The sequence below is a fragment of the Giraffa tippelskirchi genome, chromosome 10 (genome assembly GCF_054371585.1).
Source record: "Giraffa tippelskirchi isolate mGirTip1 chromosome 10, T2T-mGirTip1v1.2.pri, whole genome shotgun sequence".
Lineage (NCBI taxonomy): Eukaryota > Metazoa > Chordata > Mammalia > Artiodactyla > Giraffidae > Giraffa > Giraffa tippelskirchi.
Genome location: NC_137284.1, coordinates 141,129,084 through 141,152,134, shown reverse-complemented (window position 1 = coordinate 141,152,134; position 23,051 = coordinate 141,129,084). Strand labels below are relative to the sequence as shown.

The 23,051-nt window shown below is 38.5% G+C and overlaps 1 protein-coding gene and 1 long non-coding RNA gene across 5 annotated transcripts in view; one reads left to right on the top strand and one right to left on the bottom strand.

Annotated features, from left to right (window-relative positions):
• The window catches only part of EXOC4 (exocyst complex component 4), an 875,766-nt gene that overhangs the window by 468,158 nt on the left and 384,557 nt on the right, over positions 1 to 23,051 (bottom strand). The window lies entirely within an intron of this gene.
• LOC145523152 (uncharacterized) lies at positions 6,880 to 7,601 on the top strand. The gene is made up of 2 exons (XR_014066388.1): positions 6,880 to 7,201; positions 7,527 to 7,601. It is a non-coding gene; the product is annotated as an uncharacterized LOC145523152 (long non-coding RNA).

Here is a 23,051-nt window from a genome sequence, read left to right as displayed (position 1 = left end):
TGAGGGTCTGGGTGTCATGGATCTAAATGCTGCCACATGGTCCAGTTCCTAATGATTGGTCTATTACACTATAGTTGGATTTATTTCAACAATTAAATGGCTTGTCCGAAACAGAAGGCATACCTGCTTTCCAGTAGATAAAATACACAAATTCCCTTAGGGGTTGAATACAGGGCAAGAACACAAAGAAGTGTGCCTAACAACGGTAAAAATGTCAGGAAACAGAAAATGTCAAATCCCCAAGGGGAAAAGCAAGCACAAACTTTGGTTGGAGCTCAGGCACCAGTTTTTTGTGTGATGAAATCATACTCTGCAATCTCCCCTAAGGAAAAACAACTGCTCAAACTAATCAAAGTACAGTGTTTGGTGAATTTTCTTTGTTTCAAAGTCCAAAACAAAAGCAAAAGCAACAACACAGCTTTCCTGTCACCGTTGGCAGGAAATTTAACTCTTCACAGGATAACTTTTCTTTAGAAGAACCTAAACCCAGAAATGAAGAGTTATAGGTTTCTAGGTTCCTCTTCTTGATTCCAATTTCCTGCCTGGTAAGCTGGAAGCTAAAGAAATCTGGAGGACAAATGTAACTGTTAATTACAGATTCAAGCCATCAGCTGATTTTGCTGATGGGTTCAAGCAATGATGCTAAAACTTGGGCACTTTACTTGACGATTTCTGTTCAGTCTGACATGCAAACACCTTGTAAAACACCAATGATCTGAATAAAACTGGCTGCAGACTCTCCACCTTTCCAAGGCCAGTCAACCACTTTCAGCATGAGTACTGGAGTTTCACTTAGTTCTCAGCTCAGGAAATTTCCCCTAAGAGCTCCAGATTTCATTATGAAACTCAAAGGCACTAGCGTCCTCATTCAGTCTCCACAGAGCCATAAATAACACCTGATGGAGACAAGGAGTCTTTATTCTTCTGGAGTGTCTGGCCTAATAAGAGTTAGATGAAACAAGTATTAAATATTTAACTTGCATGGAATCCCATCAACCTCTCTTGGATAGAAGGCCTTGCCTTTTGTACCACTTTCAGTTATATTTTGATATTATATCAATTCCTTGTCAGGATGATATATTTTCACTGCAATAAAAGTGCAGTGAGGAAACAAGAGAGCTAATAAAAATGTATCCCTCGGTGCAAGGAGTTCTAATGGAGCTGAGGTCAAAGACCGAATCTAAACACACACTTCTAAGCAAACAACATGCCATAATACAATGATTTTATCAAATATTTCAGGATTTCTAAAGAGAAAACTTCTCAGAGGCCTTCCCCAGCCACTCCATCTAAAATTTCCACCTTTCCTGTTGCTGTTGCATGTCTCCCCTTTCTTCTTTAATTTCCCTCCCTCGCATTTATCATTATTAAAACATTATATGCTTCTTATCTTGTTTATCATCCAACTCCTCTTCTAGAACATTTGTTCCATGACAGAAGGGATTTTTGTCCATTTTGTTAACTGCTGCGTCCTCATGGCTTAGGGAAGTACCAAAACAACTGTGTGTTGAATGGATAAATAAATGAATAAATAAAATGACCCAGAGGGACAAAGATCAGAAATATTAACTACTGTGCTTCAGATTTCACTTTATTAATTTATCCCACACAATGGCCTATGTTACAAATAAAGAATATGAAATTCAGAAAAGTTCTTCTAAGTTACTCAGATAATGGGCAGCTGCACAAAAGTTTACACAAAATTCTTTATACAGCAACACACTGCCTCCTCTTCAAAGAGGTAATGAGACTTGAATTGTTGAATTGGGCTTTTGTATAAGCGAGGAGGAGTGAAAGTGGTAATGGAAACAGCATAAGGAAAGGCGAAAATTCAAGAGCATCAAATATTGCAGAATGGTAAAAACCTGGCATTTATGCTGAAATTTATATTCAAAAAGATAAATTAGAGATAGACTCTACAGGGCCTAAAATGTCAGGACCTTTTTACAAAGAATCAGTTTCAAACATTATTTTTCTCAAAGAAAATAACTTTCCTTTGTCATTTGAAAGCTTATAGAGAAATCTGATATGTTAAGTAGATAAAAGTCTGAGAGAAAATTCTAGAGACAGAAAGGTAGGCTAAGAGAAAACTGCAGAAGACTAACAACAAAGACCTGAAAAACAATGATGCAAGCGGAAAAAAAAATAACAAATGCCAGATTTGAAAAGTATTATAAAAGAAAAAAGCAAAAGAGCTTGGTGACAGATTAGGCAAAGATCATTGCCAGAGAAGACTTTCAATTTCACCTTCCAACTACACTGAGAATACCGTTATCTTGAGAGAACAAGGAAATTTAGGAAGAAAGGGGTTTTGAGGAGAGATGACAACTCTGACTTTAGGTGAGTGTGGCCTCTGTACATTCGTACATGTCAAGGCCCCCAAGGTTCTCTTCCTCAATTCTTTGTGTTTCTTCCCCTCTCCCTAAATGATCAAATAGGCAATCACGCTATCAACTACCACCTAAATACTAATTACACTCAAACAGTCCTGACCTCTCTCCCAAGCTCCAGATTTTACCCAAAAATCTCATACATTTCAAATTCAACAATCTGAACTCTTTATCTCTATATCCTGCCCTTCCTTTGTCAAAACTAAACCTTCCATCACATAATTTCCCACGCCAGTGGTCAAATCACACTTCTTCCTGTCCTTTGTACCTTCCCCTTCCCTCCACCCAGTCAGTAAGAGGGAGTGAAGAAGTATTTTCAAAATTACTGTACCCTTTTCTGCATTATTAGTATCTATATAGTAAATATATGTAACCTGCATAACTTAAAATCCACAGATTAAACATAAAATAACAAGTGTTAATGAGAATATAGAGGATTTGGAATCTGTGTGTGCTACTGATTAGAATGTAAAATGAAAAACAATATGCTGATTCCTCAACAAATTAAAAACAGAATTATCATACAATCCAGTAATCTACTTCTGGGTATATATTCGAAACAATTAAAAGCAAAGTCTCGAAGAGATAGATACACCAATGTTCACAGCAGCATTATTCACAATATCCATATACTGTTACTTACTTACATAGCTAAAAGCCAGAAGAAACTCAAATATCCATCAGATGAATGAATGAGTAAACAAAATGTGGTGTATACATACAATGGAATGCAGAAAGGAAGAAAGTTCTGACACAGGCTACATGAATGAAACTTGAGGACATTCTGCTAAGGGAAATGACTCAGTCACATAAGTATTATATTTTTCCACTTATACGATGTAGGGCTTCCCTGGTGGCTCAGATGGTAAAGCGTTGGCCTGCAATGCTGGAGACCTGGGTTCCATCCCTGGGTTGGGAAGATCCTCTGGAGAAAGAAATGGCAACTCGCTCCTTGCCTGGAAAATCCCATGGACAGAAGAGCCTGGTAGGCTACAGTCCATGGGGTCGTAGAGAGGCAGACATGGCTGAACGACTTTACTTTCACTTTCACTTTTATATGATGTAATTAGACTAGTTAAATACACAGAGACAAAAGTAGAATGGTGGTTGCTAGGGGCAGAGAGGGGGGTAATATACCATATTACTGTTTAATAGGTAAAATTTCAATTGGGTAAGATGAAAAATTTCTAGAGATGGACAGTGGTGAATGTACCTAATAACACTGTACCAGGCTTCCCCTGTGGCCCAACTGGTAAAGAATCTGTTTGCAATGTGGGAGACCTGGGTTCAATCCCTGGGTTGGGAAGATCCCCTGGAGAAGGGAAAGGCTACCCACTCCAGTATTCTGGCCTGGAGAATTCCATGGACTGTATACGATGGTTAAGATGGTAAATTTTATGTGTATTTTACCACAATCAAAAATTTAAAAATTAAGTCAGTGAAGCAACTCAAGAAACTCCAACTACCTAATAATGATAAATAATAGTGCTTAAAGAGAAAAGAGTCTTTAAGCATCAAAAGATATTCATATTATGTCTATGGCTTTACTCTATACTCAAGAATGGTCTTTCCTTATCAAAAGAAATGATGCATTACAAGAGTAAACCAATTATTTACTCACGCCAGGTACTACGTTTACATTTCAGAAACAAAAAGCCAATATATTATACTCTGTGTTAAACCATCCCTTCACTGTTAATCAAGTTTAAATAAAACTCTTTATGGATGGCTAGAGACCTAAAAGTGAAGTATTAGTATATCATTAATATTTTAATTGAACCATGAATATTCATAGCCATTTATATTGTTAAAGCACAAGATAAGATAACTCAATTATTCTAATATGTAAATTTCAGTCCTGACAAGTTATCTTACCTTCATCTGCATTACAAAAACCAATGCATTTTGGGACCATTCATTATTTATATAATCCTAGAGTTTTCCAGGTTAATATGAGCTTCCAAAGTCATTTTGCCCTAGCCATCTGAAAGTTTTATTTTATTTTTTCATGACTCCAAACTAATTTCAACACCTGTTCACTATAAGGCCTTGAGAATAAGAAGAATGCAACGTTAACAAAGATCTGTTCCTTTGCTTTCTTTCAACTACCTAGGAATTTCCAGCTCTAACACTGCAAAGAATGTTTAGAACTTTGACAGCAATGCCAGTTGTTGTATAAAACTAATAGTTTATCGCTTTACTTTTTAATTATAAAAAGGTATGAAAAATTGACTAATAATCCCCCAAAGTGAAGCAACTGATTTTGATGCAAAGGTACAAATAATCTATTAATTCAAGGACTACCCAGAGTACCTAACGATATCAGGATTATATTAATATATATTTTAAGTCATATTGTTATTTCAAGTGAGTCATGATGATAAGAAATATAATGGCTATTAAAAATTCAAGTTCTCACTGATTTTGAGATATAAAAGTATATCCCAAGTTAAAAAACCATGTGACTGGAGAATATGAAGTTGGTTCTCAATGAAAAAATATCAGCAATGTAGGAACAGGATTCAAGGTTCTGAAGTATCAAGTAAAGTTAAAAGAGTTCTTTCTATGGTCTAAGAATGGCTAGGTAAAACATGAAAATCCCAGTAAGTATTTGATAAGAGATGAAGCCGAGTTTAAAGGGAGAAATATGGCCAAAGGGGGGCTATACAGAACCATGGGCTTCCTTTTCTTCGAATCCCATGTTACAATCCTGTTACAGATGATAAATACTACAACTTCAACAAACTAAGACAATATAAGAGTAACAACATCAAATATACATACTGAGTTGAGAAAATCTGTAATCTACCTGTTGGGGGAATTATGAAACATCAGTGCTGTGCTGTGCTGAGTCACTCAGTCATGTTTAACTCTTTGCGACCCCATGGACTGTAGCCCGCCAGGCTCCTGGCCATGGAATTCTCCAGGCAAGAATATTGGAGTGTGTTGCCATGCCCTCTGCCAGGGGATCTTCCCAACCCAGGAATCGAACCCAGGTCTCCCACATTGCAGGAAGCCCTGGAGGATTATGAAACATCTGTACTATTCTGAAAATCTGTAATCTCTACAGTGTTGATTATCTCTGATTATGAACATATACTTTCATAATATAATTATGCTAGTAGTTCACCATGTGATAATATCCTTCCAAATTAACCAAACGGATTCATCTTGGTTTGTTTTTTTAATTTCACATTTTCTGAGGGGGGGAAGTCAGCACTCTCTTAACTTTTACAAGCAACTTGTGATAGGGAGCAGCATGACTAGAATGAAGAGTGATGAGCAGAAACAAGGAGATCTGGGTTCTTCTAAAGACTCCATGATTTAAGATGTTGTATAGTCTTAAGGAAGTCACTTAACTTGGGGAAGGGGAAGGCTCTGTTATATCCTCTATAATGCAAATTAGATTTCATCCAAGAGAACCTCTAACTTTATAATAATCATTGGAATGATTTGTAGAACAGTTGGTTTAGGAACAGTTATTAAAGTGATCCAGAAAATTATGAAGTGATGTTTTTACAGTTTCGTAAAGAAAAATATTATTGAAATAAAGGGGAGAAAAGCCAAATACAAGTTTCTTACTTAATCATGTATTCCCCAGCTTCCTAAGCTCTGATGAATGCATTAAGCAGACTAAATATTTAAAGGTGAGTGGCAGTAACACATTTTACTTTTCTAATCTAAAATACTATCCAAACTTCAACAAATGTGTCCCAACTCCATAATCTGTATAATTTATTCTTTTCGATTATGTCTATTTTTAAATTGAGCTTCCCTGGTGGCTCAGACTGTAAAGAATCCACCTGCAATGAAGGAGACCCAGGATCAATCCCTGGGTTGGGAAGATCCCCTGGAGAAGGGAATGGCAACCCACTCCAGTATTCTTGACTGGAGAATTCCAGGGCAGAGGAGTCCAGTGGGCTACAGTCCATGGGGTCTCAAAGAGTTGGACACAACTGAGTGATTAATACACACACAGTTTTAAATTACATTGTGAAAGAGATTGCCAAGTCCAAGCTTCTGTGCCTACAAGTATATGAGCATCTTACTCTATTTACTAGTAAATGAAAACAATATCCAACCTGGAACGTATTTTTCTCTCTCATTCACACACTCATATGGATACAAATAGTGAATAGAACTAGAAAGTAAAAAAAAAAAAAAAAAAAAAACACGTTAATTTACCTTTAGTATCTTTTTATAAGCAGAAATAAATGTCTGTTGTTACCCTCACAAGAATCAGCTGTTATGAGATTGCTGTACAATGTCAGTAATTATACAAAGGCTGAATTAATAATTACCATGACTGTGGATAGTTTAAAGGTCATCACTTTTATTTGTCATCACTGAAATTAAATGAATGGATTCATTTGCCCTAAATCTCAAGGACCTCAATAAAGACTTGCTGTGTGATGGACGAGTTCTATGGATGTTAAGGCCTCTCAGTTCCCTCTCCAACAGAACACTGCAGTCCAGTATTCTGTCTCCATGGTGATAACCGGTCTTCATTGAGAGGGTTTCAGGGGTCTCATTTCTCACTTCTGAACATTTTTCTACTGAGACTATCTAAAATCATCTCCTTGGGCAGCAAGGAGATCAAACCAATCAATCTTAAAGGAAATCAACCCTGAATACTCATTGGAAGGACTCAATGCTGAAGCTGAAGCTCCAATACTTTGGCCGCCTGATGTCAACAGTCAACTCATTAGAAAAGACCCTGATGCTGGGAAAGATTGAGGGCAGGAGGAAAAGGAGGTGACAGATGATGAGATGGTTGGATGGCATCACCGATTCAATGGACATGAACTTGGGTAAACTCTAGGAGATGGTGAGGGACAGGAAAGCCTAGAGTACTGCAGTCTATGGGGTCACAAAGAGTCGAATATAACCTGGCGATTGAATAACAGCAGCAAAAAAATCATCTCTAATGTTATCAGGGTGGTGACTGCCCCTTCCCCTTAAGAAATCATCTTTATAGAGCTGGGATTATTGGGATCCCCTCCTTTGCTCATTTAGAATTTGCTGGCTGTTACTAAATTGGACAATGTAAGAGAATGTTTTCAATAATTCAAGCTCAGTGAACAGATGCCCCCTATAAATGGGTTAAAAGAGGTTTTTTGTTTTTTTTTTTAACAGCACAGGAATATACTACATAATGATGATTTGACTGTGATGGAGACAACGGATTAAAATAAAAGAGACAAGCCAACCAATCACTTTTCTTAAGGTGTGATCTGCCAATTATCTCAACCAACACAGATCCTAATATTATCATTCTAGGCCATATGTGTAATTCTCAGGCAAAAAATAAATCTTTTCACAAGTCTGAAAGAACTGTTGGCACCCATTCATGCCAGCCTGCACTAACATCTTGAGAATTCTCTTTATTCCAAAGAAATATATATAATGAGGGGGGAGTAGAAGAGGTGGGAGAGAACCTCACCATAAATGTGATTTAGTTCTACGTTTAAAAAAAAAAAAAAAAGAGGTAAAGATCCAAGCGATTCTTTTGAAAATTGCTAATAGATAATAAGAAAAATGCTGGCAGGGCTCACCACTCGCAAGCTGAAGGAGCGTGTGGAGGTCCAGAACACTTTCAACATTCACTGTGCCCATCTGTCGGCAACACAGGCACCGAACAGAACAGGCAATTACCAGAGAGCCCTTTTCAGATATAATCTGTCAACCACATCTAGTCTTTCTGCCAAAAGAAATCAGAACCGAGGAATGCAAAAATGGACTGGCCTTCTGGGACCGGGGAGACTTCATGTAAAATGAACTTGGAGGTGAAGAAAGGCAAGGGGAAAATTGGAAAACTGTTACAACCACTCCCCAGAATACGCTGGAATTGTCCACCACTGGGCATCAAAGCAGCGTGGACGGAGAGGGGTGCCATCCATGCTATAAACCCACTTGGCTCCACTGTGCTTATTATGACAACTTTAAATTCAAGAAAGTGTCTCCTCATTCCCAGAACTGATGCTGACACTGAACATATGAGATGGACCTGTCTCTACAGCCACCCCATTCCCATACCCTATCACTAAAGCAGGAAAATGTTTAAATCAAGTATACCGCCAATTCATTAAATGTTTATTAAGTATTATCAGCATCTAAAGCAGTACTGTATGTGCTATGGACCCATAATTATGTTTTAAGGTGAGGGGGAGCTCTTTTTAAAGTTAATGTTCTACTACAAGTCAACACCTCTCCTGTACACTTTGTAATGCTTTCCAGGCGAGATGTACATAGTATGCCCTGAAGAAGATAGTATACAGAATGGATCAGAATGAGGAGAGACAAGTGTAGGTGTACAGTAATGCAGGTGTGAGGTGATGAAGACACGGTGGGAATGATGAGGTTATGAAGCCACAGCAGGTAAATATAAATGAAAGAGAAAAATGACAAGATTTGGTTGACAGGTTAGATCTGTGAGATAATCAAGAACTGCAGTACCTCCAAAAGTACATATAATGAACACATACTCACTTCCTTTGGGGGGAAAAAGTCACTTTAAAACTTTTGAGGCTAAGAATTAAGCACAATTCTTTCAACAAATGTGTATGATCATAAATACAATTATATGATTACTGGTGAACAATTCATTGATTAGGTAATACAAAGTCATACTGAACCATGAATCCATTTTATGAATGGTATCACTTTTCTTAAAATATTACTTCTAAAAAGTTGCTTCTAACATTTTTTTTTAGCACCATGGAAGATAAAGGATAGTGTTGTAAGCTTAAGGGGCTCCAAATCATCACCAAAAAGCATCTCTGCCAATAACATCTTTTCAGAAAGGTGTATTTGGGTGAAAAGGGCGGAGGCGAGTTCTAATAAGAAGCAAGGAAGAGCAGCCAGCATGAGACAAAAGTAGAATTTACCAAGAGAGGGATGGGTACGCTTCAGAGAAGCCATGGTTGTGTTGATCACAAGCTCCATATTTCACACAAGTGAAGCACAGACACTTCAGGATAAAGGCAGCGTGCAGCAGCTGGCAGATCAGCATTACACAAGCTGACAACAGAAAGAGCCCTCACCTTAATTATACTTCAGAAAACATGGCCACCTTACTTAGTACTCAACTTACTTAGTAATGAAACTATAGCAATCAACACATTTTTATTCAGCGTCTCTAAGTGAGAGTAACAACAAGGTTATTTTAAACTGCCTGCGCTCAAGGAGCTTACAATCTATTTCAACAGGTTATAATCTAAAATAAGTCTAATTCTCTCCCTAAATATATCTTTAAAAGCACTGGTGTGTGCTTTGGTATATGTATATATAAATATTTAAATATTATATTTATATATAGTTTTTATATATAAAGATTGTATATACAATTATATATATGCTGCTGCTGCTGCTAAGTCGCATCAGTCGTGTCTGACTCTGTGCGACCCCATAGACGGCAGCCCACCAGGCTCCTCCATCCCTAGGATTCTCCAGGCAAGAACACTGGAGTGGGTTGTCATCTCCTCCTCCAGTGCACGAAAGTGAAAAGTGAAAGTGAAGTCGCTCAGTTGTGTCCGACTCTTAGCGACCCCATAGGCTGCAGCCTACCAGGCTCCTCCGTCCGTGGGGTTTCCCAGGCAAGAGTACTGGAGTGGGGTGCCATTGCCTTCTCCGTTATATATATGACCATACATAATTACATATGTATTATATACATACATGACATACATGTGAGCATGAGTGTGTGCACACACACACACACACACACACTGTGGCAAGTTCAAGAGCCAGCGCTATCTCTTCACATACTACATACTTTCTACTTATTCATCTCAGACATGGATTATAAATAATAATGTATAATCACCCAAAGTACTAATAAGAGCAGTCACTTATTAGAAGTCTTACCTAAAAGCCAATGATACTAAGAATTGCTTTGAAAACATAAAATGTGTTTTATGTACTAAATGATAAATGTAATAATTATAACACTAAACCAAAGGTATTTTAAAAATTTTACAAGGCTGAGGCATATTTTGTCACAGCACCAGTAAAGTTCCCAGCATCTTTAATTCACAATTAACACATGAGCATACAACCCTGAAAGCTGCAAATCAAAACTCCAGGCTAGTAGTTAAAGGCCGAGTTCTAAGTCAATGAAGTTCCACAGGACTCTATATACTTTGGGGTGTATTACCACACTTTCCTGGCTCCCGAATTTCCTGTTTATTAGACTCACCTCCGATGATTCCTGATTGGATGGGCCCAAGCAGAGGACCAGAAGTGAAGGCCTGCCAGAGGATGAGACAGGTACTACCCTATCTCCACTCTGTCACTGAAGCTAGTCCTTCCTCAACTTTTCTCAGTAGCTTCATGGCCTACCTGGACTGATGACACCAACCACCCGCAAAGAACTGAATTACTATTGTTCTGTCATAACTAGTCAATTCCCATCTCTAGATCTCAGTTTCTAGACTCTTTAAAATGAGGTTCCTTGACCCAGCAATCCCACTGCTGGGCACACACACTGAGGAAACCAGAATTGAAAGAGACACGTGTACCCCAATGTTCATCACCGCACTGTTTATAATAGCCAGGACATGGAAGCAGCCTAGATGCCCATCAGCAGATGAATGGATAAGGAAGCTGTGGTACATATACACAATGGAATATTACTCAGCCATTAAAAAGAATACATTCGAATCAGTTCTAATGAGGTGGATGAAACTGGAGCCTATTATACAGAGGGAAGTAAGCCAGAAAGAAAAACACCAATACAGTATACTAACACATATATATGGTATTTAGTTAATTGGTAAAGATAACCCTGTATGCGAGACATCAAAAGAGACACAGATAAAGAGAACAGTACTATGGACTCCACGGGAGAGGGCGAGGGCGGGATGATATGGGAGAATGGCACTGAAGCATGTAAATTATCATATGTGAAACGAATCGCCAGTCCACGTTCGATGCATGATACAGGGTACTCGGGGCTGGTGCACCGGGATGACCCAGAGGGATGGGATGGGGAGGGAGGTGGGAAAGGGGTTCTGGATGGGGACCCTAAAGTCAACATATTAACTGTATTTAAGCTCTAACATTCATGTATTATCACAGCCATATACGACCACACTGTTTTCACAATTAGTACAATTTCATATTACCCTACATATAGTAAGTGCTTTATCATATGGGCATATCCTTAAATATTACCTTACAATCTGGCTAGGGCTCCATGGTAAATGGAAAATATCTAACTGAAAAACTCAAAAATAATAGACTGTTTTCCCAAAATAGTCCCCATATTCGTAGTTAGGAAGTCCATTTATTAAATGGGAATTTTTCTAGTAGTCATGAGTAGGAGATGAAGTCACCATTTTAGTCACTATGATTCATATTGAGCTATTGATCACTATTCGTGGATTATTCATCAGCAATCAAAAGCATGCTGTTTCAGCATGATGGCATTTAGAGATGTTCCGAAAGTTTCCCCAGACACCCAACAGTTATTGAAATCAGTATCATACCTTCGCTAAAGTTTATTATTTTATTGTCCCGAAGTGATTTTTCCATGCCAGAAGGAATTTCTTTTATTTATTTTTTGTTTGTAGTTGCTTCATTCTGCTGTAACTTTTCAAAAGCTAGAAATCTTTCAGATACATAGGCAGAAACTATCAATACTTTTTGTTTATGTGGTTCAAAGTAAAATGATTATCTAAGCAATTCGGTTGTTTATGATTCTTGATTTATTGCTATTTTTATATTGAGTAAGCTTCTACAAGCTTTTCCCCTAAGATTATTGATTTTTCAGTTCCAGTCATCTTTTCCAGGCAGGTTCACATTGGAGCCTATTCAATTTATTCACTGCTATGATTCAGATTTACCGTTTGCATCGCTGCAAATTTGGAACAAAAATTTAGACAGCATTCTAGAAAAGAATGCAGGCTGTAATGATGGGGAGACAAAAGAAAATAGACTGGAATGTTGTGTTAAAATCTCTCTAAGCACAAACAAATATGACCATAAATAACTGCCTCGTTGCTTTAAACCTACTGACAAATTTTTCATTCATAAATACTATTGTCTTCTCCATTAGATTCTTTCTACCATCCTTCAGTTTATTTTCAACCAATGGCTCATCAACAAAGAAAATCTCCACATCTACTTTTACAGTAAACCCTTAATTTTTCAATAAACTTCCTTCAAAAGGTATTAATTGTTACGAGTAATGTTTACATTCACTGGCTCCCTTCTGTCTGATGACACTGGTCCATTGGGCTGTGTGGAACATCAAAGGGATTATCTGGTCACTCCTCTGACTCACAGCTGTCTCTTGGAAACATTACATGACACAAGTAATCACTTAATAGTCCCTTTAATATTGTCCCTTAATTTTTTATATATTTAACTTAGATCTTCTATAAGTTACTTAAAGGCAGAGTTTTGAAACAATTCTAAATTCCACTGTCTGCTTCAGAACGGCCACTGGAGATTGGCAATAGCATAACAATTGGAAAGTGCAAAGATCTTAGTATTTAAATTAGCATCCCTAAATAGTCTCAAATCAAATCATTTTTTAAACATCAGTTGTCATAATCTTAATCCCTACTTAAAGGTGGCTGATGCTGGGCAGTTTTCCTTTGGTAATTAACAAGCCAGTGTCCCACTAAGCCGTGAATCATCACTGATTTTAGCTGCTTTCTAAATCTTGTTCCCAACCTTGGGTGGAATTGGCCACTTCACTTCCCACAACATGAAAACCACACATCAAAAAAGACGCTGAGGAATGAATACAAGTCCTGGTTTCACCACTTCCTAGATGGGAGACTCGGCAGTATAACATCCATGTGCTCCAGCTTCATGAAGGACAAGGACCATCCTTCTCACAGAGTAGTACAAGTACCATCTCCATCTGAGTGAACACATGTTTAAAAGGTAGATTCTTGGTCCCAAACACCAGATCGGCCAAAACAGAATCTCTGAGAGTGGAGACCAGCAATATGTATTTTTTTACCAAGTACCACCAGGGGTGCACTGAAAATCAAGGACCACTATAACAAAGGAGCAGCACATGTTGAAAAGACCAATGAAGCAAGTCAGAGAACCTCACTGTTAATCACATCTCTGCCATCAAATGGGCTGGTACACTCAGGAAAAAAAAAAAAAAAAATGAAACTTCCTTAGGTTTTCCTCTCCTAAACTCTAAAATGAGGCTGAACTGCGTCATCATTATCTTGAAGGCTGGCAGACTTCAGAGTCCTAATTCCTTCTGCCCATGAAATGAAAGCTAACAGGGTGGCTGGTGTTAGAGCTTGTAGGGAGATGTTTACCATAAACATTTTTAAACTCTGGAATCCTGAAGTATGTGAGTTTATTACCTATTTACAATGACACTTTAAAAAAATAAAAAAAAAAATGTTAAGGTAGCATAGTGCAGGAGACCTGGGTTCGATCCTTGGTTGGCAAGATCTCCTGGAGAAGGGAAAGGCTACCCACTCCAGTATTCTGGCCTGGAGAATTCCATGGACTGTATAGTTCATGGGGCCGCAAAGAATCAGACACGACTGAGTGACTTTCACTTTCAGTGTACCAAAAAGTTCAAAAGAAAGACAGGGGGAAAACCAAGTGACTTTCTTCTCACATCAGCACTTAAACAAAAAAAAATGCACAAATGCATAAAAAGCCTTTCGATTTATTCTTGACATTCTGTATGATTCTGTATATATGCCCAGGTTTGCTGTCTGCTTCTGCTGCTAAGTTGCTTCAGTCATGTCCGGCTCTGTGCGACCCCATAGACGGCAGCCCACCAGGCTCCTCCAACCCTGGGATTCTCCAGGCAAGAACACTGGAGTGGGTTTCCATGTCCTTCTCCAAGGTTTGTTGTTTAGAATATTCTAAACCTTCAGTCTAACATTATACCCCTAAAAACAATCTTCCTATATAACAAGATTACCTATAACTAACATTACAATCTTTAAAACAGAGTTTATTTAAAGTATTTGTCAATGGTAGCCATTCTTCATTCTTCCCGCAAATATTTATTGAGCACTTATTATAAAGAAGACTGTTCTAAACAGTAAGGATAACATAGAAGAAAATAAGCATGGCTCCTGCATGCGTGGAAATAATCTGGTGGGAAATAAACCAAGTAAGTTTAAATATGCATTTTTAATCAGAGGATCTTTTGCTGTTTAGTGCCTAAGTTGGATCCGATTCTTTTGTGACCCCATGAACTGCAGCCCACCAGGCATATCTGTCCATGGAATTTTCCAGGCAAGAACACTGGAGTGGGTTGCCATTTCCCCCGCCAGGGGACCTTCCCAACCCAGGGATCGAACCTGGGTCTCCCACATTGCAAGCAGATGTTTTACAATTTGAGCTACTAGGGAAGCCTTAAGAATTTATCCACCAAATTGAAGATCTGAGATGTGTTAATCCTAATCCCACTTTAGCTGACCTTTAAGTGTTGACTACACGCTAAACCATGCTGTATGTGCACTCCAATTTATCACAGTCACAACCAAACTATGAGATAGGTACTATTATTTGCAGTAGACAGGTAAGAAGATTGAGGCATGGAAGGGTTAAATAACTGTCTAATCCTAAAGCTCATGAAGTAACTACTCTCACAGTACTTCTGTGTGATTAATTTCTGATCTCTGACTTAAAGAGAAAATATCAAGCACAGCTGAGTTTCAAGTTTGGCCCTTGGCCCTCTCACTCCCAGCCCAATAATTGCTGGCATTAAAAGGCTATAAATCTGAAATTCATGAAGATATGGCTAAATGAAAATCATGCAAAAAAAAAATGGAATCTATTATCTTCATTTAGGCCAATTCATTTATATACCTTTATAAATGATCAGTTCAGTTCAGTTGCTCAGTTGTGTCCGACTCTTTGCAACTCCATGGACTGCAGCACACCAGCCCTCCCTGTCCATCACCAACTCCTGGAGTTGACTCAAACTCATGTCCATTGAGTCGATGATGCCATGCAACCATCTCATCCTCTGTCGTCCCTTCTCCTCCCACCTTCAATCTTTCCCAGCATCAGAGTCTTTTCAATGAGTCAACTCTTTGCATGAGGTGGCCAAAGTACTGGAGTTTCAGCTTCAACATCAGTCCTTCCAATGAATATTCAGGACTGATTTCCTTTAGGATGGACTGGTTGGATCTCCTTGAAGTCCAAGGGACTCTCAAGAGTCTTCTCCAACACCACAGTTCAAAAGCATCAATTCTTCGGTGCTCAGCTTTCTTTATAGTCCAACTCTCACATTCATACATGACTACTGGAAAAACCATAGCCTTGACTAGATGGACCTTTGTGTCACTGTTTAGACACTAACAGTTACTGCATTCTGTCTCTGAGGTCCTCTGAGCTTGCAGGGAACTTTATCTAAGTCTTTAGCTATAGTCATTTAAAACCAATTGTCACCACAGTCCTCAGTTTCATCCAAGGCAGGTACTGAGAGGTTCTCTAAGTGTAATCCTGAACCAGCAGCAGCTGTATCACCTGGGAGGAAACTTGCTTAACATGCAAATTCCCGGGCCCTACACAGACTAGAGTTGCAAGATTTAGCAGTATCAAAACAATAAATGAGATGCTCAGTTAAATCAAATTTTAGTATAAGTATGTTCCAAATGCCCCAAAGGACATGTTTTGAAGATTAGCTGCTGTTTATCTGAAATCCAAATTTAACTGAGCATCCTATATTTTACAGAGAACCCCACCAGGTCTTCTCTGGTGTCTCAGACAGTAAAGAATCTGCCTGCAATGCAGGAGACCTGGGTTTGATCACTGGGTAGGAAAGATCCCCTGGAGAAAAAATGGCTATACCCACTCCAGTATTCTTGCCTGGAGAATCCCATGGACAGAGGAGCCTGGTGGGCTACAGTCCATGGTGTCACAAAGAATCAGACATAACTGAGCAACTGACAGTTATATTTTATCTGGTAACTCTACACCAGAGTTAAAACCTATTCAAAACTGTTGAAGGTAGATCCCAATAACAAGTTTTGAAACATCCTCAAGGTTAATTCTGATCCATGCGTAAAGTGTGAGAACCACTGGCTTAGACTTAACTCCTCCCTAAGCTATTTCTAACCAAGTCTGCATCTAAGTTAACTCCTTTGAGTAGGCAGCACCTGTAACAGCCAACATTCTCATTAAACACTATGTCCCCGGCACTATTTTAAGTACTCTCCATGGATTTTCTTTTAAGGCCCATAAACAAACCCATGAGGTAACTACCATTATTAACTACTGTTACCATCTCTCAGATGAGAAAACCAAGAATAAAAGAAGTTAAGCCCTGGACACAGCAGGCTTGAGAGAACCCACCCAGTTTATGATCTTCCCTACTGACTCCACCATGAATGCCCAATGCTTGGCTCCTAATTACCTCCATTTTACTATGGTTCTGAATGGGAAAAGTCTTTCCCAGGGTCACTAACTGGGATTGTAATTCAAACTAAAAATGGTACAGCTGGGAAACTCAACATTACTACTATAAATTAAGAGATTTCTATCGCAATTCCCCACTCACCAGATTAGAACCCTGGGTTACCTGCAGTTGGAGGGGTGAAACTTCAGATCATGGAACTCCTTGAATACTACAATTCAGATAGCTGGAGCTGACCTTAGCAAGCTCAACTTGCAAGCCTCAATTTGCAGTCCCACAATAACCTGTAGCTTAGTGCTAAGTTAGGATATGATTTTACCCTCAGTGAGTTGATATATCTCTTTCCTCTTTCTCCTCATGTTACATGTCAAAAGCCTAACATACTACATTAAAACATTATTAAATGAAAAGTGAAAGTCAGCTTGTCTAATACTAGTCACTCACCAAAGCTCAGCAGTTTGGTCCTGACCTTCAAAATGGGTCATGAGAGGTTGATTTAATAAGGTATAGTTAAAAGTATGGCACGTATTAGAGAAGACTCTTGAGAGTCCCTTGGATAGCAAAGATATCAAAACGGTCAATCCAAAAGGAAATCAACCTTGAATATTCATTGGAAGGACTGATGCTGAAGCTCCAACTTTGACTACCTGATGCAAAGAGCCGAGTGACTGGAAAAGACCCTGAAGCTGGGAAACACTGAGGGCAGGAGGAGAAGGGGGTGACAGAGGATGAGATGGTTGGATGGCATCATCAACTCAATGGACATGAGTTTGTGCAAACACCAGGAGATAGTGAAGGACAGGGAAGCCTGACATGTTGCAGTCTATGGGGTTGAAAAGAGTCGAACACGACTTAGTGATTGAACAATAATAATTTGATTTATTTCAAATAAGTGGAGAAAGAGGGCAAAAAGGTGGGCACTAGACTGTGATCAGCACCTGGGTAGGCAAAATAAAAGAATTCCTGTATAGCAAATGATCTTTCAATAAAGCTCAATTTGATTCATACCCAAGTTAATAAAAATAAAATATTGACAGCACCTTAATTTTTTTTCACAGTCTCCTTCACTTTCACTTGTCATTAAAAATGACAACTAATGCCAGAGTGTGCCAACCCACCACTGAAATATAATTCTGTTTTATAGAACTAGGCTCCACAGAGTAACTCAGCAGGAAAATTCAGATGGACAAAATAGCTGATGTCATAATCAGTGGTTTCAATGCGCAATTAACTCAATACCTGGTAATTCTGTGAAAACAAATTTGTATTAATACCATCACCCAATTTTGCATTCATGTTGAAAGTATAAAAGCCAGTATATTTGAACTACTGTGTCTTAAGGCCTTATTTTGCAAGGTCTTCATCTAGTACAGGAGTTGGCGCATTTGTTCCAACTAACTTATGCCACCTACTTTTACCAAATCCACTTGCATGAAAACACAGACAAGACAGACCACGCATCAGACGCCTCCCACTCAAACCACACATAACTAGGCTCCAGCTGGTGGAGATTCGATTCAACTGTTAACTGGTGTTTGGAGAAAAGACTTTAACATAGAAGCGCACTTATCTTTAGAATCTTAAAAATAACTAAAGCCTCTTAAACTTTTCTACACAAGCAAACCCATGTGACTCACGCAACAGCAGAAAAGCAGAGAGTGACATGTAACAATGGAGGAACATAACTAGAAACCTCCCAACCAACAGCAGCTGCAGGGCAATTAAACTCAATGCTTACAGATGTTCCTAAGAGAGAATTTGCCCAAGTTTGATTTACTTTTTAAAAACATACACATCTTTAGGCTTAAAAAAAAAAAAAAAAAGCTCATTTCATTCTCAACACGTTAATAATTAAAAACCACAGTTTTCCTTCCAACACTTCAGTTTCTTTCAATTTCATATGCCATTAAAAATGGCCACTAATGCCAGGGTGTGACAACCCACCAGGACAGATCAAATAAATGAAATATAACACTCAACTCCACGAGGCTGACTACAAATAGTACTCCTTGTCCTGCAACAGCCATTTAAAAACAATTTTTTTAAGTGATACTGAAAGGACCAAATTGACTTTATCCTCTTTATATGTCTTCATGAGTCACCAGTCTATCCCAGCAGACCAGCCCCTTCTTAACACTGTTGTTGTTTAGTCCCTCAGCTGTCTGATTCTTTTGCAACCCCATAGACCGTAGCCCACCAGGCTCCTCTGTCCATGGGATTTCCCAGGCAAGAATACTGGACCAGGTTGCCATGTCCTTCTCCAGGGAATCTTCGCAACCCAGGGATCAAACCTGTATCTCCTGAATTGCAGGCAGACTGTTTACTGCTAAGCCACTGGGGAATCCCCAATTCCTAATGAGTCTTTCTATTATTAAAAATTAATTAGTCAAGCATTCAGTTTGGCCACAGGGGGGCTAGCAATACAAAAATGTGATGACTTGGGACTAAAAATTAAAAGCTCTTATTAAGAGGTATGAGGATTACTAAGGACACATTAAGATCCTTTTATTTCAGATTTCATAACTAACAAGGTCCCAGAAGGACACATGAACCCCATAATACACTCGTTGTATCATTAGAAACTACAATGACTCAATGCCCTCGAACCTCCTTTCAATTTACTGCCTTGGTACAAAACAAGAATATTTCAGCTGTGCTTATCTGAAACTAATTGCAATTTTCCAGTTCTTCACACACTTGTGAAAACAGCTATGGCTAAAATAAAGCTAACATTTTTCCGAGGAAAGAAAGAACTCTATTTGTCAGGGGTCTGCCATAACTGCTGAAGCAATGAGACCTAATAAAAATGACAAGTCTGCAAGTGCCAGATGAATGGGATTTAGAGAAGCATGTGAACCAGAAGTACAAGGCAGTGATTCCGAGAGGCAAAGGAACCAGGAATCAAAGAAGCACCATGAGTGTCTAGTCTGGAGGTCAGATGTGGCCTTATCATCACTGGAGCAGAAACCTACTCCTGGGCATGGGCAGTCCAAAACAGGATAGCAAAGTTGATGGAGAGAGAAAAAGCACCTTCACAGAAGTTCAACTATTTCTTCACACTAAAAAGGAAATGGACAAACACAAATAAGAGTCACCACTCCAACTCATGAGGAATGACCAAGGCCATCCAGTATCAAAGAATCAAAGATTTAAAACAGATGGAAATGAAGTGTAAAGGACTTTCAGGGTTTCCAGGACGCTGTCTTGCACTGTCCAGGTGGTAGGCCAGTAGGAAAAAAGGCTTCTTAGAAATCCCTGAGGGGGAAAAAATGAAGAATCAATTAAGGGATACAGGGAAATCCTGGTTAAAGAAGATGCAGAAGAACTTAATCACCTATGTTACCAAGCTGGGTTTACACAACTTAAAATATTTTCAAGAGTGACTTTTCACCTTATTTGCAAAGACAGATGGTGTTAAATGGCCACACAAGGCCAGTCCAACCCCACTTCCTGAGACAGAGACTCAAGTGCCATATGCTTGCCTTTGTCAACCTTCCCTGCATAAAGGAATGGCCATGTCACAAGACCTGAGGTGACCTGAAAAACCTTTCCTGTCTCTGACAAGGGGACTAAATCACACTCCCCATCCCTTATCCTCCGGCCTCAAGCATGGATATAATGACTGTCATTGCAGCAGCCATCATGTGACCAGCAGACAAAAGCCAAAAGAACTGTACAGAATCAGCTCTGATTTCATTGAGTCATGGAACCAACTGCCCATTTTCACACTTTTCATGTAAGTAATAAACTCCCGCTGTACAATGGGGTTTCCTGATACTTAGAAGTGAATGCATTTCTAACTGTAACAAGTGCCAATCGCTGTCTGTATCCTACAGTTTTTACCCCATGGAAGATGCAGTCCCATCATGTCCCTCAAGGTAAACAGTTATTCCTGAGCAGCAGGAAGGGGGGAAACCTTTATTTATGTCCTTCACTCACATGTTGTCTAAATTATTACTATTCCATGAAGCACTATTTGGTTAAGCACAAATTAGGAATGAACATTCATTTGACACTAATATGGCCATGTAAGATAGCTTAACATTCAAGAAAGACTGAATAAAAAAGGCATACCATGATTTGGGTATCAGAATAAGAAGCTAATTCTCAGCTTATAAATCTATAAATTCAATATGCTTCCCTGGAAAAAATGATGGCATGTATAGTGGAACTTGACATGCTGATTCTAAACTTCATCTGGAAGAATAAATATCAGCCAGCAGTAATTTTTAAAGAGAAAAAAAAAGAAGAAGGTACTTGCCCTACAGTTTTCTAAGGACAACAGCACACAGCACTGAATTAAAACAGGCGTGGGTTAACAGCTAAATTATCATTTCTACAGAGCTCAGAACCAAATCCACATACCTAAGGAACAGTAGGCATCTAAGGAAGTATTAATCTATTACTAGTCACCACACTTTTTTCCAGATGGCTCTAGTTGGGCTGGCTGTGCTTTTACGTGACTTCATTTCCAGGACACAAAAAAGGCAGCTGACCCAAACTGAGACTTTTGGACTAGAGACCAAAAGAGTGTCTCTTTCTGGGTAGATGAAAAGCTCAGGAACCAGTTACAAAAAGACAGTCTACAGTGAGAAAGAACAATAGAGCCAGTATGTAGAGACAAGAGAGATGAGAAATGAGAAAGAGAATGAAAACCTGTTGGTGTTTGACTCACTGGTCAGAGTTGTTCCCAAGGCTCAGCCGCATTTCCTGCTCTGGGGTTCAGAGAAAAAGCCCACTCTTCTGAATAATTACCCCTTTTCTCTTAAGCTCACTAAGCTGCCTCCTTTTCATCTGAAATCAAGAAAACCTAATTATGTATGTGGAGACTAGTATACATTTCAAATCACCGGAGAAAGGCCAGGATTAACCAATAGAAGGTGAGTGCATCACCAATTTCACATCTGAAAAAATTAAGTCCTATTGCACATTTACACAAAAATAAATTCCATATGTATTAAAGACCTAAATATGATAAAGGAAAATAGAATGATGGCAAGTTTTAGCTATAATAAGGAAAAATCTAACTATGGACTATAGAAAAAAAGTGTTCTCTTTAATACTGAGGTGAAGCTCAGTCGTATCAGACTCTTTGCAACCCCATGGACTGTAGCCCTCCAGGCTCCTCTGTTCATGAAATTCTCCAGGCAAGAAGACTGGAGTGGGTAGCCATTCCCTTCTACAGGGAATCTTCTTGACTCAGGGATTGAACACGGGTCTCCGCACTGCAGGCAGATTCTTTACCATCTGATTCCCCAGGAAAGTCCATTGAGGTTGGAAAGGTTTATTTCAACAATATTAAGAAATAAGAAACTGTAAAGAAAAAAGGAAAGATAATAACTGACACAAAATTTTAAACTTCTGCATGACAGATACCATAAACAAAGTTTAAAAAGTGAGCAACAGAGTGGAAGAAAATGATTGTGCCACACTTATAAGAGAAAGGATATATATAATACATACAAAAAAGTTAACAAAAAGGTACAGAAAAATGGTCAAGACATCAGAACAGGCACTTCAGTAAGAAAAAAACAGAAAGAGAAACATATACCAAATACAAACCAAAGTTTGGCACAATTAGTTTAACTGCTTAAAATCATAGATGTAATGAGCATTTTACATAATTACTGTATATTATCATATATTTCTCATCTTATACCCTTTAGTCTTAAAACAGTACAGAGGGCTAATGAAGCTGGCCGCTTGTTCCCCTTGGAGGTACCACAGCTGAGCATAGACGGTCCTTCTGCCCTCTCACTCTCCTCTTAAAAACAGTCATTAGCAGCATTCCTTTTCTGAGCAACTGAAAGTTTATGAAATGATTTGAAGAAGTACCAACAGGGTTAACTGTCAAATATCTTAAACAATCAGGCTACCACTAAACAAAATTCGTATCTCATATCTTTTCAGTGAGCATAACCATAGCCTAAGGGGACTACCAGAAAAACATATATATATTAACTCCTTTAAAATTGAAAACAGAAAAAAAAAAGGAATAGAAATTTAAAAACTATGTACAATATTTGTTTGTAATTGCCAAGATTATTGTTCCACCATTAAAGGGAAGAGGGGTTCATTTAAACACATTTTTCACATTAAATTAGTCAATATTTTACCCACTTCCCCAAAAATGCGTCAGGTATTTCATGAACTTAAAAGAAAGCATTGTTCATACATTTAATTGAAGAAATTGATGATTATGTAGTTGTACCTAGAAAATGAATGCAGATTAAAATATGCAGTAATTCTTGATTAATTTCAAGCTTTATTTGAACTCTAAGAAGCCACAATTCTACTGC